The following is a 16,061-nucleotide window of genomic DNA, read 5'->3' on the forward strand; positions in this document are numbered from 1 at the left end:
CACTTGTCATGTCCCACAGGTCTCTGAAGCACTTTCATTTTTTTTAAGTGTATTTTCTCTCTGTTGTTCAAACTGTGTAGGAGTCAAAGGGTTAATAGAAAACCTGCAGAATTTATTGGGAGTGACTGGCCTCACAGTGGCCTTGGCAGTAATCTGTGGAGACTATCTGCTTACTTGCAGGACAATCTGAGAGGGACAGAATGTTTGTTTTTTCTTAAGCCCCAAGGTCTTTTTAGCTATCTCTTGTATGTAACAAGTAATATACTGAAAAGTAGGCTTGGTCAGCAAAAAAGCTGTGAGAAAGGATATAAAATAAAGCAGCTGAAGCTCTTCGGGGCTGCAGTCATCTTGTCTGTCTTTTGTGTGTCTGTGTGACTCATTCCACAAGAAGTGTCCATGTCTGTGTGTCTCATTTCATAGGTTTGCTGGTAGATTGCAACAAAATTGGATGATTTTTATTATTCTGTCTTCCAGTTCATCAGTCCTTTCATCTGTCTCCTCTGTTCTTTGGACCATCTATGATTTTTTTTAATTATATTTTCTAGTTCTAAAATGTCTATCAGTTCTTCTAAAATGCCCATTTTTTTTTTTTTTTTTCTATAATTATATTTTTAAATGAAATTTTTTTTTTTTAGTTTTCTGTTTGTACATCGATTTCAAGTGTGTTTGTAATCGCTGGTTGAAGCATTTTATGAGGTGGCTTTCAAATCCTTAAGGGAGGGCCCCAGCAGCTGTGCCACCTGGGTGCTGCTGTCTACTGATGGCCCTTTTTTCACTCAGTTTGAGAGTGAAAGCTCACATCATCTTTGTCATTGCTGTGATGAGTAATTTTCTATTGAATACTGGATGATTTGGATATTAAGTTTTGAGACTCTAAATCATATTCAAATCTTCTGTTTTGTCTGGTTTCCTTTGACAACGCTCAGGCAGGGGCAGCAAGGGGGCACTGGCTCGGTACTGCCAGGTGGGGGTGGAAGGTACCTCCACTGACACCCTACTGGGGTGCCCACCATTTCAGGGTGGGGGGTGCTGGCTCCCCACTGACATGCCCCTGTGTAGGCGGGGACTGGCCTCATTGCTGCTGGGTGGGCTGACAATCCTGACTCTGCCTTAGGTCTCCTATGACCCGCCCACAGGGGAGTGGGTGTGCGCACAGCCTGGGAGAGGAGAGGTCACGGCTCTGCTGCCCACAACCTCTGCTGGATGGGGGCAGGTGTGACCGTCGCTATTTCAGTGGTGGCTGGCTGGAGTAGAGCAATTACTAGCTAGAGGTCCTCTGCCCTGCTGTGCACCCCTTTCTGCACACTTCGGCTGGAAAGGAAAAGCTGTGTTGGGGCCTTTTTTATCTGCTCCTATTGGAATTTCCAGATTGTTGGCTTCTTTCACTCTGAGTCCGGCATTACAGGCCAAAAGAAAATTCAGTGAACTCACCACCGTTCCTTGGGTAATGAGGCCCCTGCTGGTTTCCCTTCCTCTCTCCACTTTTCTGAGTCCTCTTCTGTTTATTTTATGTTTAAACATTTTTTATTGTGAAATATAACCCTGCGCCTCCCCTGGCTGCACCCCATCTCCTTTCTGGCCACGTCTGGCACCCACTTAAACTCTATCCGCCCTTCCCCAGCATGCGGGTGCAATCCTGGGCCAGCCTCTTTGCCTCCTGCAGGGCTGCTGCCTCACCCACCTAGCCACTCCTGCCACCCCAGGAGGGGCAAATTCAAACCTAGTGAAGCCCCAGAGCAAAGAGGGATGGGACACAATGTGGTGATGGGGGACCCTGCAGCCAGGGTGCATCCACCCAGGAGGCCACCTCAGACCGTGCCTGGGCCAGGGTCATTCAGCTGCTGCTTACAGGCCGGTGCTGCAGATGGGCCTGGCACCCTCAGCTGTCCCAACAGGCCAGAGTTTAAATGGCTTCTGTGTCTGCAGCAAGGGTAAAGTGGGCTTCACCTGCAGACCCTGAGACTCCTGCCTCACCATAAAGCAAGGTACACCCACCGCGCTCCCAGGGGGTTACTCCAGGCCAGGCATGTGGACCTCCTTGCCTGTCAGCTCCTTCTGCTTCTGCACTGAAAGTCTTCGCACAACAGGGTTTCCACTGCATGCAAAGCGGCTTACACCCTGGATGGATTTACTGACACTGTTTATTAAATGACTGTATATCTGCAGGCATGACAAGAGAGCAGCCGGCTAACTTAAAGGGCCTGCTGAACATGTGAGGAAGAGGAATCATTTCCTTTTTGGGGGGCACCTTTAGAAGGCACAGGCAGAATATGAATAACTATTAACACAGGAACTGCACAGATGGCTGGGAGGTCCACGTGTTTTCATAAGAAATGCACAGCAATTCTCTTCACAACTCTATGGTGCTTTGGAGTTAAGTAATTTAGATTTTTTAAAAAGTGAAAGACTTTATTTTTATTTTATTAATTTTTTTAAATACCAAAAAACACAAAACAAATGCAAACACTCTTAACTTTTGATTGTTCCATTTTACATATATAATCAGTAATTCACAATATCATCACATAGTTGCATATTCATTATCATAATCATTTCTTGGAACATTTGCATCTATTCAGAAAAAGAAATAAAACAAAAACAGAAAAAAGTTCATATATACCATACCCCTTACCCCTCCCTTTCATTGATCACTAGCATTTCAATCTAAATTTATTTTAACATTTGTTCCCCCTATTGTTTATTTTTATTCCATATGTTTTACTTGTCTGTTGACAAGGTAGATAAAAGGAGCATCAGACACAAGGTTTTCACAATCACACAGTCACATTGTGAAAGCTATATCATTATACAATCATCTTCAAGAAACATGGCTACTGGAACACAGCTCTACTTTTTCAGCCAATTCCCTCTAGCCTCTCCATTACATTTTGACTAACAAGGTGATATTTATTTAGTGCATAAGAATAACCTCCAGGATAACCTCTCAACTGTGTTTGGGATCTCTCAGCCACTGACACTTTATTTTGTCTCATTTCTCTCCTCCCCCTTTCAGTCAAGAAGGTTTTTGCAATCCCTTGATGCTGAGTCTCAGCTCATTCTAGGGTTTTTCTCAATACCTTGATGCTGTGTCTCAGCTCTTTCTAGGATTTCTGTCCCACATTGCCAGGAGGGCCACATCCCTGGGAGTCATGTCCCACATAGATGGGGAGGGTGGTGAGTTTGCTTGTTGTGTTGGCTGGAGAGAGAGGTCACATCTGAGCAACAAAAGACGTTCTCTTGGGGGTGACTCTTAGGCCTAGTTTTAAGTAGGCTTGACCTATCCTTTGTGGGGTTAAGTTTCATATGAACAAACCCCCAAGACTGGAGGCTCAGCCTATAGCTTTGGTTGTCCACATCCTTGTGAGAATATCAAGAATTCAACCTGGGGAAATTGAATTTTCCCTCTTTCTCATTATTTCCCGGGACTTTGCAAATACTTTTTAATTCTCTGTTCAAATCACTCTGGGATTTATCAGGGCATCACTCTGGACAAACCAAAAAAATCTCATGTCCTACTCAAGATTCCATGTACTTATGGTGCTCAATTAAGCTGTGCAAATAAGTTATATTAGGAAATGCACTAGGCAAAGTATAAATTTTGTACAAAATAAACATTTTTTGCTTTAGTCTCATACATAAGTTAAAATTGAAGGACTTTATTTTTAGAGCAGCTTTGGTTTTACAGAAAAAAATGAGCAGAAAGTACAGAGTTCCCAAATCTCCTTCTCCAGCTTTCCTTTTGTTACCACCATGCTTTAGCATCTCCATTTATTACTGCAGAGGGACCCTGACTGATGCAGGACAGTTACCCAAGTCCCCAGTTTCCTTAGGGATCCCGCTCTGTGTCCTACAGCTCTGGGGTTTGGAGAAATGCAGCATGTCACGTTTCCTCTGCCACCACATCACACAGGGCAGTTTCAATGCCCTAAAGATGCTGCATGCCCACCTCTTCATCTGCTACCCATCCCACCTGGGAACACCTGGCAGTCACTGAGACGTTTACTGTCAGCATGTTCCACCTTTTCCAGGGTGTCCAACAGCTGCCACCTTACAGCAGGCACCCTTCAGCCTGGGCCCCTACCCAGTGACATGCATTTGAGGCCCGTGTCCTCTCATGGCGTGATGGCTCATGTTTCTCCTTTAGCCTATGGGTGCGATGGACAGAACTGATGGACTTTCAAAAGTTGAACCAGCCTTGCAGACCTGGGAGAAATCTCACTCAGTTGTGCCTTTTTGTACATTGTTGGCTTTGATTTGGCTAATAATTTATTGAGGATTTTTAATCCCATGCTCATGGAAGAGTCTCCTCTTAACTTTGCATTTTTGTAATGTCTTTGTCTGGTTTTGATGTTACAGTCATACTGACCCCAACTTGAGTTAGAAAATATTCCACTGCTCCTGTTTTCTGGAGAAGATTGTAGGGAAGTGGTAGCAGTCCTTCCTTAAATGTTTGGTAGGATTTGCCAGTGAAGGTGTCTGCTTTTGCTGATCATCGGTTCAGTTCCTGCAGTTGATGTGGGCCCATTCAGGTGACGTGTTTCTCTTGTGGAAGTTGGGTAGGCTGTACCCATTGAGCTTCTCCATTCCACTGAGCTGTTCCATTCCACTGAACTGTCCCATTCCACCCCAGTTGCTCCTTTCCACTAATCTGCCCCATTCCACCCAACCTGTGGCGTCTCAGGCACAAAGTTGTTCGCAATACCCTCTGGTGCCCTCTCGGTGCCCGGGGAATGCAGTGGCGGCCCTTTTCACCTCTGGTGCAGGTCCTCTGTCTCTTGTAGCTTGGCTAGCCCTGTAGGGCTTTAGCCATCTTCTGAACTTTTCAGAGAACCAGCATTTGGGCTTGTTTAATCTATTTTTTTTTGTTTTCAATTTCATAGATTAACACCCTAATTTTTGTAATTTATTTTCTTTTGCTTATTTTAAATTTAATTGGCTCTTTTTAAAATTTCCTAAGGTGAAGTTTAGATTATTGATTTTAGATCTTTCTTCTTTCCAAATGCATGCATTCAATGTTACAAAGTTCCCTCTATGCACTGCTTTTGCTGCATCCCCCAAATTTTGATAAATTGTATTTTCATTTTAATTTAGTTCTTAGGAGGATGAAGGCGAAAATTTCCAAGCTCTTTACATGTCAGATTGGGAAATTTAAATGGGCAAGAATTGTTTTTTTCCCAAGCAACAAATATTGGTCAAAATTGCCTGTGGTGTTTTAAATTTTTAAAGGACAGTGCTACTATTGGTAATCCATTGTATCTTAAACAAAGAAATTTTTATTAATTTATGTTGGTTCTAAATGTAACATCCTGAATCTAATACTCTGAATATTAGTAAACACAATACATTGGTTATTCAGCAATCCAGTGTGTAAAATTTCATTATTCTAAAAGTCAGGCATTAGTTTTTAATTTCGTTGTAAAAGTCATACATTCGTTTTTAATTTCAGTCTAGTTTAAAAATTAAAAATCAGGAATCCTGTAGTGTGTTCCAAGTACACAATGAAAATATTGATTCATTGAGGGCAAGACAATACTATCAGATTTATAAATGCGTGTGGGTACTGGGTTGCTGCTTCTCGGCAGTGCGCAGCTGCCGGTGTCACACTCACGCTGCTAGTGCACTTGCGTGTCCCCTTCAGCCCCAGCCGAGGCCGGGGGCACCTGCTCAGGCCGAGGCGGTCCCGAGAGCCGCACCCAGCTCAGCGCCGTTTCGGGGCCCGTCCCCGCGCCCGAGCGGAGACCCGGCTGGCCACGTCGATGCCCGAGCCCCGTGCTGCCGCCTCCCGGCAGGCGTCCCCTCGCTGGGCCCCGGCTGGCGGCTGCTCTCGGCCCTGCCCATGGCGCGCGTTAGTCCCGCGTCCCCACCCGCGGCGAGGGTCGGGCTAGGCAGGCCGCACGGAGCCTGCGGCGAGCTGTGCGGGGCGCCTCGGTCCGCGTGCACCGGCCCAGCTGTGCGCTCGGGTCCCGCCCGCCGCCCCTCCGTGTCGCCGCCCCTCCTGTCGCCGCCCCTCCTGTCGCCGCCCCTCCGTGTCGCCGCCCCTCCTGTAGCCGCCCAGCCTGCAGGGAAGATGGAGACCGCCTCGTCCGACGCCCGCAGCCGCCCTACGAGGTGCCTGCTCGGCGCCGCCCCGCCTTCCTGGGCCCTGCCCCTTCTAGGCCGCGCCGCCGGGGCTGCGGCCTCGGGCTCCCGGGTGCAGCGGGGCGGGCGGGACCCGGGCGGGGCTTCGGGCCGCAGGGGGCGGGCGCGGGAAGGCGGGCGCCGGCTCCCACACTGCCGGCCGCCTCGGGCTCAGGGCGCCGCGCCGAGAAGGCAGAGCTGGGGACGGCGTGGGGGGGCTGGACGGCTTCGCGATCACCTGAGAAGGGCCAGGTCTTTCCTTCAGGTCCCCGCTGTCCTCATGGTCTCCCTGCCCGGCTTCCAGCGGTTACAGCCTAACAGCGCTCGTGCCGAGAAGAGTGGATGAATGCTTGCTGATCAACTGAACTGGATTCTCGTCTTCGAGTAAGAGCGAATGGACCAGTTTCCAGCTCGGTGACTTTCAAGGCGGCGGTCACTCGATGATCAGAACGCGCTCCTTGGGAGTCGGGGCCCGCCCAGGCTCCTGAGACCCGACGCGGGGATACCCCACCTGCTCGGTCAGCCAGGGGCCCCCAGCACCACGCGGCGGTCATGCTCCCAGCTGAGCAGTGCTGCCAGGCGCTCAGTCCCACGGGAGGCAACAGCATTTCCAGAGCAGGCCGCCCATTCTCTCAAGCGCCATCTTCACCTCTATGGATCTAACAACAGGCAAAGGTTAGGTTTTATTTTTTTCCAAATAATAACCTGTATAAAAGTCTAAAATCTCCCATTGCTCACTGCATCTTGCGGTCGAGGACATACTGATTCATTGTCCTTCGGGCTTGACTAAGGTGGGCTTGAGCCATTTGGCCTCTTGCTGGCGGAAAGATGCTGGGGTGCTGTGCACCTTCACCGAAGCCCCTGGGAGGTCCTCAAGAGCGGGTGAGGGAGGTGGCAGGCAGGAGAAGGGGTGCCCAGAAAATAACCCACCACCCAGGGAAGGCTAACTCACGGCAGACTTCCCCAATACCTCTCCACACTTTCTTTTAGTAAGGGGGCCAGGCCAGAGGGAGAGTCTTGGCATGTATCGGTTTAGGTTAATGATGTTTCGTAACCATCAGCAGTGCACTCGGCTTTCTTAGTCTCTAGGATTTAGGGAATTGGAAGGACTAATGGTGGCATTTCTGGAATTTCACTTAAAGCTCATTTCTTCAACCCTGTCCCTTTTTAGGAAGAGTTTTCCTCCTGAGGTTATCCTCCATTAAAAAGTGCGCTGTTGGCTAGGATTTCAGGAGACAGGACAGAAATCATACCCCAGCCTTTGAGAATGCTATAAAGTGCTTCCTAATTGTCTGTACTGAGCCCTGGGAGCTCAAGGCATCATTTATATGTATTTTAAGTGGAAATCCTCCTGGGCTCTTGTAAGGAGAATCAGCACACTAATGGACACCACATGGAGCGTCCAAGGGCAACAGGGCAGAGAACCTGCACACGTGTACCCAGAGCTCGTGCCCCCCCCATATCGCCAAGACCCGCATGCCTTGCCTGCCTCTGCTCAGCCACCTGGTCACCTCCCCCACTGCCCAGGTCCAACCAACAGGTGTGGCCAGGCCACCTGCCCTGGGGCCCCAGGGCTCAGGACACACCTTTCCACAAGACCCACAGACCAACAAAAGACTGTACACACGTACACAGACACACGTGCACACACTGATGCACACATGTAGCACACGCAGACATGCACATGCATACTCATGCACCACATGCATGAATGCACATGTACACAGACACACATGCACACACTGACGCTCACAGCCCCGCAGGCCACACCGGCTAATCTGCCCTCCACAACCCCTGATGACCTAGGAAAGCATGCGCAGGGGTCCATCTGCCCGGTGAACAGCGAGTGGGGGAAGGTCCATGATATTCCAGTTAATCATCATGGTCACCCTTTTAATAGTTCCCACATACCCGTAAGCAGGCTGTGTGCGCCACGTGTGCCATCACACTCAGCTGTCCCCTGGTGTGAGTGGTTTCAGTATAAATATCAGTTTAATTTATGTCCATCATTTACCTGTCATACTACAATCACGGCTAATTACAACAATTCTTCTCTGTATAGAATGTTGAGTAGGAAAATGTTTAAATCCTGACATGAAAATGTCTGTGATAAAATAAGAAGCAGAGAGTTTCATGGGCCTTTACTACTGTCTTTGAAGTAGTGAAAAAGGCATTTCCAGCCCTTGCTTCAAGGGCTCTGCTGATAACTTCTTGCAAGGGCCAATCTGTTTTTAAGCAGGATATTGTGATGTTATGCTAAAGCATTAGAACAATATATAAATGAGTAGTGGAATTTCTCAGCCAGTCTACCCTTTTCATTCTAATGAAATCCTTGTTAAACAGGTGCCTCACCTTAACCAGCAGAAGTGCCTGTGGCAGGGAAATAGCTGCTCAACTCAGTTCCAGGAATGAAGCGGACAGGGGGCACGGCGCGGCAGATGCAGCCAGCATGGGAGCCCAAAGGGCTTGTCCCGTGGCCTTGCTCTGGTGGCCCCAGTGACTGTGGATGTGTTTAAGGCAGCTCGGGTCTGGGCGCCCACTGCCCCCAGCTCAGGCAGCCCCGGCCATGCTGCAGCCAGCTCTGCCTGGCTCTGCAGTCTTCTGGACTACTGGCACATCCCTGGGACAGGTTCTACCAACAACTGAAGGGGCCCAGCGGGTTCTCCCCAGATTCTCCACTAGAGGGTCCAGCTGGGGGGACCCCGACCGCTGCTGTAGACTTGTCCTGGCACCATGTCAGCCTGGTCCTGGGCTTAGGTGGTGATGTGTAGGGGACAGGAGTCCTGGGGGGAGAATGTCCCAAGAAGTGGCCAGATGCCCTGGGAGTGGGCAGGAGACCCCATGACAGGAGGACAGGCTGCCTCTGCTGGAGCTGCCAGCAGGTGTGTATGCAGGGGATTTACAGGGGGTAAGTGTGGGTGGGTGCGTGTGGGTAGGGGTGTGTGTGCAGGGGCTGTACATGTGTGGGGGTGTGTGCAGGGTTTGTGTGTGCAGGGCCTGTGTGTGGGGTGTGTGTGGGGTGTGTGTGGGGGCAGTGTGTGCAGGTGTGCATACAGGGGCTGTGCATGCAGGGGCATGTGTGTGCGGGGTGGGTGTGGGGAGGTATGTGAGTGGGTGTGTGTGTGTGCAGGGGGCGTGTGCATGCAGGGGACGTGTGTGTGCAGGGGTGTGTGTGAGCAGGGCTGTGCATGCAGGTGGGATGCTCTCCGAGTGACATGCAGGCTGTCACCTCCCTCCCCCTGGACCCTCCGTCCTCCCACCCATGACCATGCAACCCTCTCCTCTGGTGCCTCCTGCTTTCTCCTGTCCCCACCAGACCAAACCTGCCCCTGAGGAGCTATGGCCTTGTGGCAGACACGGCTGAGCCACAGCCACATCCTCTGGCCTCCCCCTGGGCTCTGTGACCCTGTGGCCGGCCTGAGGGCAGTCTCAGGGGGAAGTCTCTCACCACGGGGCCCTCCCCCTCTACCCTCCCAGGAACTCTCCAGGGCAGAGCTCCCCTGCCTCCCCATCTCTCCTCAATCCCCCTCCCCTCAAACCCCTGTCCACCTCCAGGACCCGCCAAGGCAGTGCTCAGCCATCAGGAAGACAAGACGCTGCCTCCTGGACCCCACGAGAGGCATCTGCCAGTCTGTCCTGACTGTGGGGTGGCTGTCGGGTCAGGGGCCTTGGGGCAGTGACCCCTCGGTCAGAGGCAGGGGGCCGGCACCTCCATGCGACTAAGCCAGACCTTTCAGAGCAGGGACACAAGACGTGTGGAACAGATTAAACCAATGCCACCATTTGAGAAAAAAAAATCAGCTTTCCAGGGCTAAATGACAGTCCCCCGTGGTTGCCACGGCAACCACGCAGGCATGCATGTTCAGATGGCGATGCCAGGGGCTGAGGGGACAGTGCGGTCAGAATCGCCGCATGCCAAGGGCAAAGTCCTGCATTTCCTGCTGAAAAACAAATCAAAGGGAAAACGCCCCCAGCCCGAGAGGTGGGCCTGGGAGAGGAGCCTCCCACCCAGGGCGGGGGATGGCCGGCAACATGGAAGGAAAACCTAAATTCTCACTACCGGAGGTCACAGCTGCATGAAGGGGGGCCCAGGTGCTGCTGCCCCAGCCTGCACCCCAGCACCCCCCGCTCCAGCCGTGGGCCCCCAGCCGGTGGGCAGCACCCTGTCTGCGGATGTCTGGGCGGAGGCAAGAGGCCTTCTCGGGATCTGCGAGCTGGGAAGGAGTGTGCAGCTCGGGGCAGATGTCCGAGCATCCCCAGGAACACTGAGGGGTCCCACAGCAGCAGCGGTGACCTGCGGCCCGGGTCCAGCCCTGTTGTCCAGCACCGGCTCCCGCCGCATGGCCTGGGCAGCAGCCCTGGGATCCCCAAGGGTGCCTGGTGGCCAAAGGAAGGGCCTGGGTTTAATTCTCTCTAGAGAGAATGTGTCAGCTGTGGTGGGTTTGTGAAACTCTCGAGCAGGGGACACTGGGAGGCAGGTGACAGGTCCCCGCTGGCAAGGCTGCCTGGCAGGGGTGAGGGGTGTGTGCCCAGTGATTTGGGTGGTGCCCGCTGGATCACAAACACCTGGGTGTGATGGACATGCAGGCTGAACCCCAGCATGGTGAGGGGGCCAGGGACACTCCTGCTGGACACTCCCAACACGTGGACTGTCAGCCACCTGTGGGCACTTCGGGGAACCAGGACCTTCTAGCTGGGTGGGACGGGTGAGGCGGGTGGAGCGGGCAGGGGCTCCAGAGCTGACTCTGCCCTTCCCCTTGCCTGTGTCTGCAGAGGAGCCCTCTGGGGAGCCCCAGGCAGGCTACACTCCTGCACCCTGAGCTGCCAGCTGCTAAAACAGAAGCTCTCCCTGGATGCACCTGGTGTCAGCATGGGGTGCCGGCCTCTGACCAAGAGGGCTTGGGGGAAATGAGCCAAGGCTGGGTCCCAGATCAGCTCTCCAGGAGCTGGAGTTGGCTGTGGCCGGGAGGGTGCCGAGGGCAGGCTGGCTCTCACCCCCTTGGCTTTAGACATCTCTGACCAACTGGAGCACATCGTTGTCAGCGCTGACCCTCATGATGGACTAACAAAGAGAAGAAGGTGGTAATGGTGCCACCAGTGACTGCCTGACGACCTGTAGGGGAAGCAGCAGCCAATGCCTCCAGCTGCCCAGCTGCTGCTCCTTCCTGAACACCACTGTGTGACATCCATTGAGGCTGGACACAGGCCACCGGCCTATGTGATGTAGGTCAGTGAGCAAGTGCTGGGGAGTCCTGGGGGGACACAGGCCTGGGGTGGGGTCACAGGCCGGGGGAAGTCTGCACAGAACTCTGCCACCCTGACACCTGTGGCCCAAGGCCCGGCACTGTCCCCTGGGGTCACGGCCTCCTGACAGCATGCTGCCACCTCGGCCTGCCAGGGACATCATTAGATGGATTCAGGGAACAAAGTTCACGGAAATGAACTTTGATTGAAAGGCAGGTTTGGTGCAACATGCACACCGAAACCAAGTTCTCCTTTCAGTGGCTTGGCTTGTCTCCTGCCTGGACCAAGCGGTGGAGGACAGAGGCATGATTTTCCATGCAAGATGTGCGTTTCCTTTCTCCCATTGCCGTAACACCTCCCTCTTGGACCCGAATGGCGGTGGGAAGCGGCGCTGCCAGCGCATCCGCAGGGGTCTCCGGGTCAGTTGTTCGGAGCTGAGCAGCAGCTGGGGTGAGGACGCACCTTTACCCCTCCGGCCTCAGACCCTTGGACCCACGCTTCAGCGGGCCGCTGTGTCAGAGCCGCCGGCCACTGCGTGCCTGGTCTGTGGCCCAGCCAGTTTTCCAGTGCGGGTTGCACCTGAGTCCACTGCCCAGCCAGAGAGGGGGAGAGCACGGCTGCCTGTCCGCTCTGGGTTGGAATCGTGGAGGCTCGGTGAGCCCTGCGGCTGCAGCTTGGTCCTGGGTGCCGCCACCTGCTCTCAGGTGGGGCTGGGACACAGGGGTGCACGGGGGCAGAGGGCAGCCAGCGGCCCAGGCCAGCCTGGAGCAGGTGGGGTCAAGGGCTGAGAAATGGCCTCAGGTGTGGGACCCCATGCACTCATGTGACCATGCCATAGTCCCGCTGTATTCCCTCACCTGGACACATGTCCGTCACACAGGCGCTGATGGGGAACAGCCTCTGGGCGCTGCCCTGGTGACTCGAGCTGGGCATACCCTGGGGATGGCGTTCCTGTATCAGAAAGTGCCAAGGATGCACCAACACTCAGGTGCTCCGAGCAGGCTCCGGGAGAGTCTGAGTGGCTACTGCCACCTGGCTGCCTCCTCGGGGGCCCTGGCATGGTGGTAAATTGTGGCCAGTGGGAAGGTGCCACGAGGCCCAGTGCCCCCAGTCACACAGGCCACAGGAAATGTGATGCAGAGGATTGGGAAGACCCCATTTCCAGGGTGCATTTCCCCTTCCACTCAGCCACAGCCAAAGGAGAGTGGAGGGGAGCAGAGGGGCCCAGCAGCTCCTGCACCCTGCATGCACCCCATGTGCACCCCGCGTGCACCCCACTCCTATTTCCACCTAAAGCTCTAAGCAGAAAGGACCTCACTTCAGAACTTTACACCAGAGAAGAACACCAAACACCAAAATCTTATTAAACTCAGACAAGCAACAACTGGAATTTGGCCAGACAGCAGCCGTGGTCCCGCTGCCACCTCATGTGTGCGTGTTTCCACTGAGCTCCCCTGTCCTCCCAGTGCCTTTGGATGGATGCGCGGCCACTGCCAGGAGAGCCCAGCCACAGCCACGAGGACGCACGTAGGAGGGGGTGCAGGTGGAGGGGAGTGGCGTCCACTCATGGGCCGAGACGAGTCGCTGCCTCAGGATGGAAGGGACGGCGTCCCTGTAACTGCAGAGAATCTCCATCTAGAACTTTCTCATAGTGCAGACCCACCAGTCTCAGAGGCGGCTGAACAGATGCTGCTTGTGAAACAGAAACAATGTATGTGACTTTTAATACCTCCTTGGAGGGACAGAGTAAGGAAAATACATTTGCTTTTCAAGGAAACATCAAATAAGGTAAATGATTACAAAAATATGTAAGGAAATTTTCCATTAATATTGTTCATCAAATGGTTTCATGAAAAAGCTTATGCATGCAAATAATTTCACTTAAATAGATTTATCCTTGGATGCTAGTAGACTAAGCTGCTCAAATTAATTTTAAATTTTCTAAAAACCAATATAAAACATTGGCTTTGTTATGATCTATGAAATTATTTTCTAATATTTCTTTGCACACTTGAGCAATTTAAAATCTGTGAAGTGATGCATTTTTCCATAGGAACCAATCACTGTGGTGATTGTGAAACCATAATTTTTATATTAAACAAAAGCATAAGCTTTAGGGTTTTGGAGTTAACAGAAAGAAGTACACAATGACCTTGAAGTAGTAACAATTTGTAAAATATTTAGAGAAGATTTAAGTTTTATTTTTTAAAAGGAGCTTTAAGGCGTTAGGGTAGGGTACAGATGGCACAATTAGTGCAGATGATGGCAGCAGCTGAGCACCTGTGAGAAACTGGCCTCGGCCTGAAGGCAGATGCTTTAACAAGGTGGGGCCCTCTTGGTCACCTGGTCAGTTTCAGGAGCTGGGGGTTCCTAGGGACTGTGAGAGGCAGCCCAGGGTCCTTGCCTGCCCGCCAGTCTCTGCAGCCCTCATCAGCTTCGCAGTGCCAGAGGAAGTTACAGGGTCTCCCATGAGGGTGCCAACAAGGACCCGGAGGTCACAGCATTTTCTCCATAAATGGGAAACCCACAGCACCCTAAACTGTGACTGCTCTGAAATGAAGAGGTGCTCAGCCTCATCCCCTAGAATGTGCTTCATTACTTTCAAACTTCCTCTGCTCAACTATTTGCAGAACTACAATTATTTCACTTATTAAAAGCAGTCCCACACAATCCACACTTAACATGGCAAGTCAATAAAACAAAAGACTTGAGATTCGAGTAGAAGCACTTCAGGGAAAGCGGAAGAGGAGGCGCTGGGCACCTCGCACCGCAGCCAACGTGTTTAAGGCTCTGAGTCTCTGCCAATGTCACCTGCCAGTCAACAAGCTGCCGACAAGCTGTTTAATCTGAAATTTCCCCAGTGGCTTCTCTTTAAAAATATAATTGAAATTTTCTTTAAGACTATTTTCCTGCAGGAAAAATTTAGATAGATTCTAAACTTAATCTAGGCAAACGGAGATGGGTCATTGCAGGATAAAGCTGGGGCTTGGCTTCAATCCCAGGCCTGCCCTGGCACTGCCCAGTGACATCCAGCCCACCTGAGAGCAGGTGCCCACGGACGTGTGGAATGTGCAGGTGCAGGCAGGGTGTCCCCATGCCTCGGGGCTTTGGACATTAGAGGCATAAACATTTACATTTCAAATAACACACAATTGTGGTAGCTAACTGAGGGAAGATTGTGATGTTAGCATAAGACCCATATTTACAGGTTGCAGCTGATTTTAGCAAAACCCTAGCCTTAGCAGAAATAAGCAGCACTGGGCATTACCATAGGTCATCTCCAAATCTCCCCCAAATGCCCAAGGGTAACTGATACCAGTTTCCAGAAAAACCTCAGGCCCAGCCAGCTCAGGGAAAGCAGCACCCAGCATGACACCCGGGGCTGGGAGGGAGAGCCCTTCTTGATGGCCTCGATGTTTCAGATGCCAGCACCGTGTCTCCCTGCACCATTCAGTGGGCTGATTGTGAACAGCTGATATTTCACCTGTCTCAACCCCCCAAGGCAGCAGCTTTAAGAAACCCAGAATCCTCACGAACTGGCTTGGCACCGCTCTTTCGGGTCAGTCAGCTGTGCCTTGGCTGCAGGAGGACTGAGGAGCTTCCAGAAGCCCAGCACTGGCAACTCGCAGTGCCCCAGCAAGTTCACTGGGCTGCACGGCCGGGGTCCCCAGGGTAAAAGGCACCCCCCACCCTGTCCCTGGCAGGCACCCCTGGGCCACTGAGAGGTTGGCGCTCAGGTGTCCAAGGCAGGCAGGGTGGACATTTATTTTCTCTGGGACCCGGCTCTGTCATGACCGTGGGGCCATGGCTCCCTGTAGTAACCCACCTGGTCCTAGTGGCGTCCTCTGGTCACTGCGCCTCAACAACCACCCTCTCTGTGCTGCTGCCTGGCAACTCACACGGCACTGACCCTGAGGGCCTCCTGTGGCCTGGGAAGTGGGGAAGAGGCTGGAAGGGCCAGGGTGCACCTTCTGACCATCAGGTAGGATTTGGGAGTTGAGGAAACAATTTGGAGAGACTTTTCCCAAATTCCCACTTGCTCTCATTTATCATGTTGTGAGCCAAGCCAGGCTTCTGGATGTTAGATTTTATCGGCCTCCAGGAATAGGGAATGCAGGACAGATGTCCAGAAAGGAGGGCTGTAGACTAGAGAGGCCAGGTGGGCACAGCAGGCCTGACCACCCCTTCAAAATCCCAGCAGGCGGGAGGCCAATGGGTTGCGGTGGAGAAGCTGCTGCCGGCATCCTGTCTGGGGTCTGGGGAAGACACAGCTTTGAAGGGGTCTGGAGCCACCCAGCAGACCCAGATGCAAGCTGGGCTCAGGATGCTGCTCTCTGGCAGGGAAGGTTCTGGAAGCCCTGTGTCCAAGGAGGCAGAGGCTGCCCCATTGCATGTGTTGACCAGGCACAGGAGAGCTCAGAAGGTGGATCAGCTTCAGAAGAACAAAAACCTTTTCTCCCCACAGCTGCTGGGCACGATTGGATGGCCCAGCTCCCCTAGGAAGTCACTCACCCCTTCCCCAGCTGCCAGGTCCCATGGCCCCCAACACTGCAGGCTCCATGACAGACACAGCACAGTCTCCCCGTGGACCCAGCACTGGCAGAGGAAGCAGCGAAAGACAATTCTGCCACAACTTGTCTGCTCGAGTGTGTGGGTCACCCATGAGCCACTAACAGATGCTGCAGAACAAAGAGCACGGT

General features: G+C 52.5%; 1 long non-coding RNA gene across 2 annotated transcripts; it reads left to right on the top strand.

Moving 5' to 3' along the window:
• The first annotated feature begins 6,049 nt into the window (after window positions 1–6,049).
• On the top strand, window positions 6,050–14,748 carry LOC143651844 (uncharacterized). 2 transcript variants are annotated; one of them, XR_013160274.1, is made up of 4 exons: window positions 6,050–6,108; window positions 6,383–6,792; window positions 8,461–8,999; window positions 9,673–14,748. It is a non-coding gene; the product is annotated as an uncharacterized LOC143651844 (long non-coding RNA). The 2 variants fall into 2 exon arrangements; XR_013160273.1 differs by lacking the exon at window positions 6,050–6,108 and having other exon boundaries at window positions 6,283–6,792.
• The last annotated feature ends 1,313 nt before the right edge of the window (window positions 14,749–16,061 follow it).

This window comes from Tamandua tetradactyla, chromosome 12, assembly GCF_023851605.1.
Source record: "Tamandua tetradactyla isolate mTamTet1 chromosome 12, mTamTet1.pri, whole genome shotgun sequence".
NCBI classification, from domain to species: domain Eukaryota; kingdom Metazoa; phylum Chordata; class Mammalia; order Pilosa; family Myrmecophagidae; genus Tamandua; species Tamandua tetradactyla.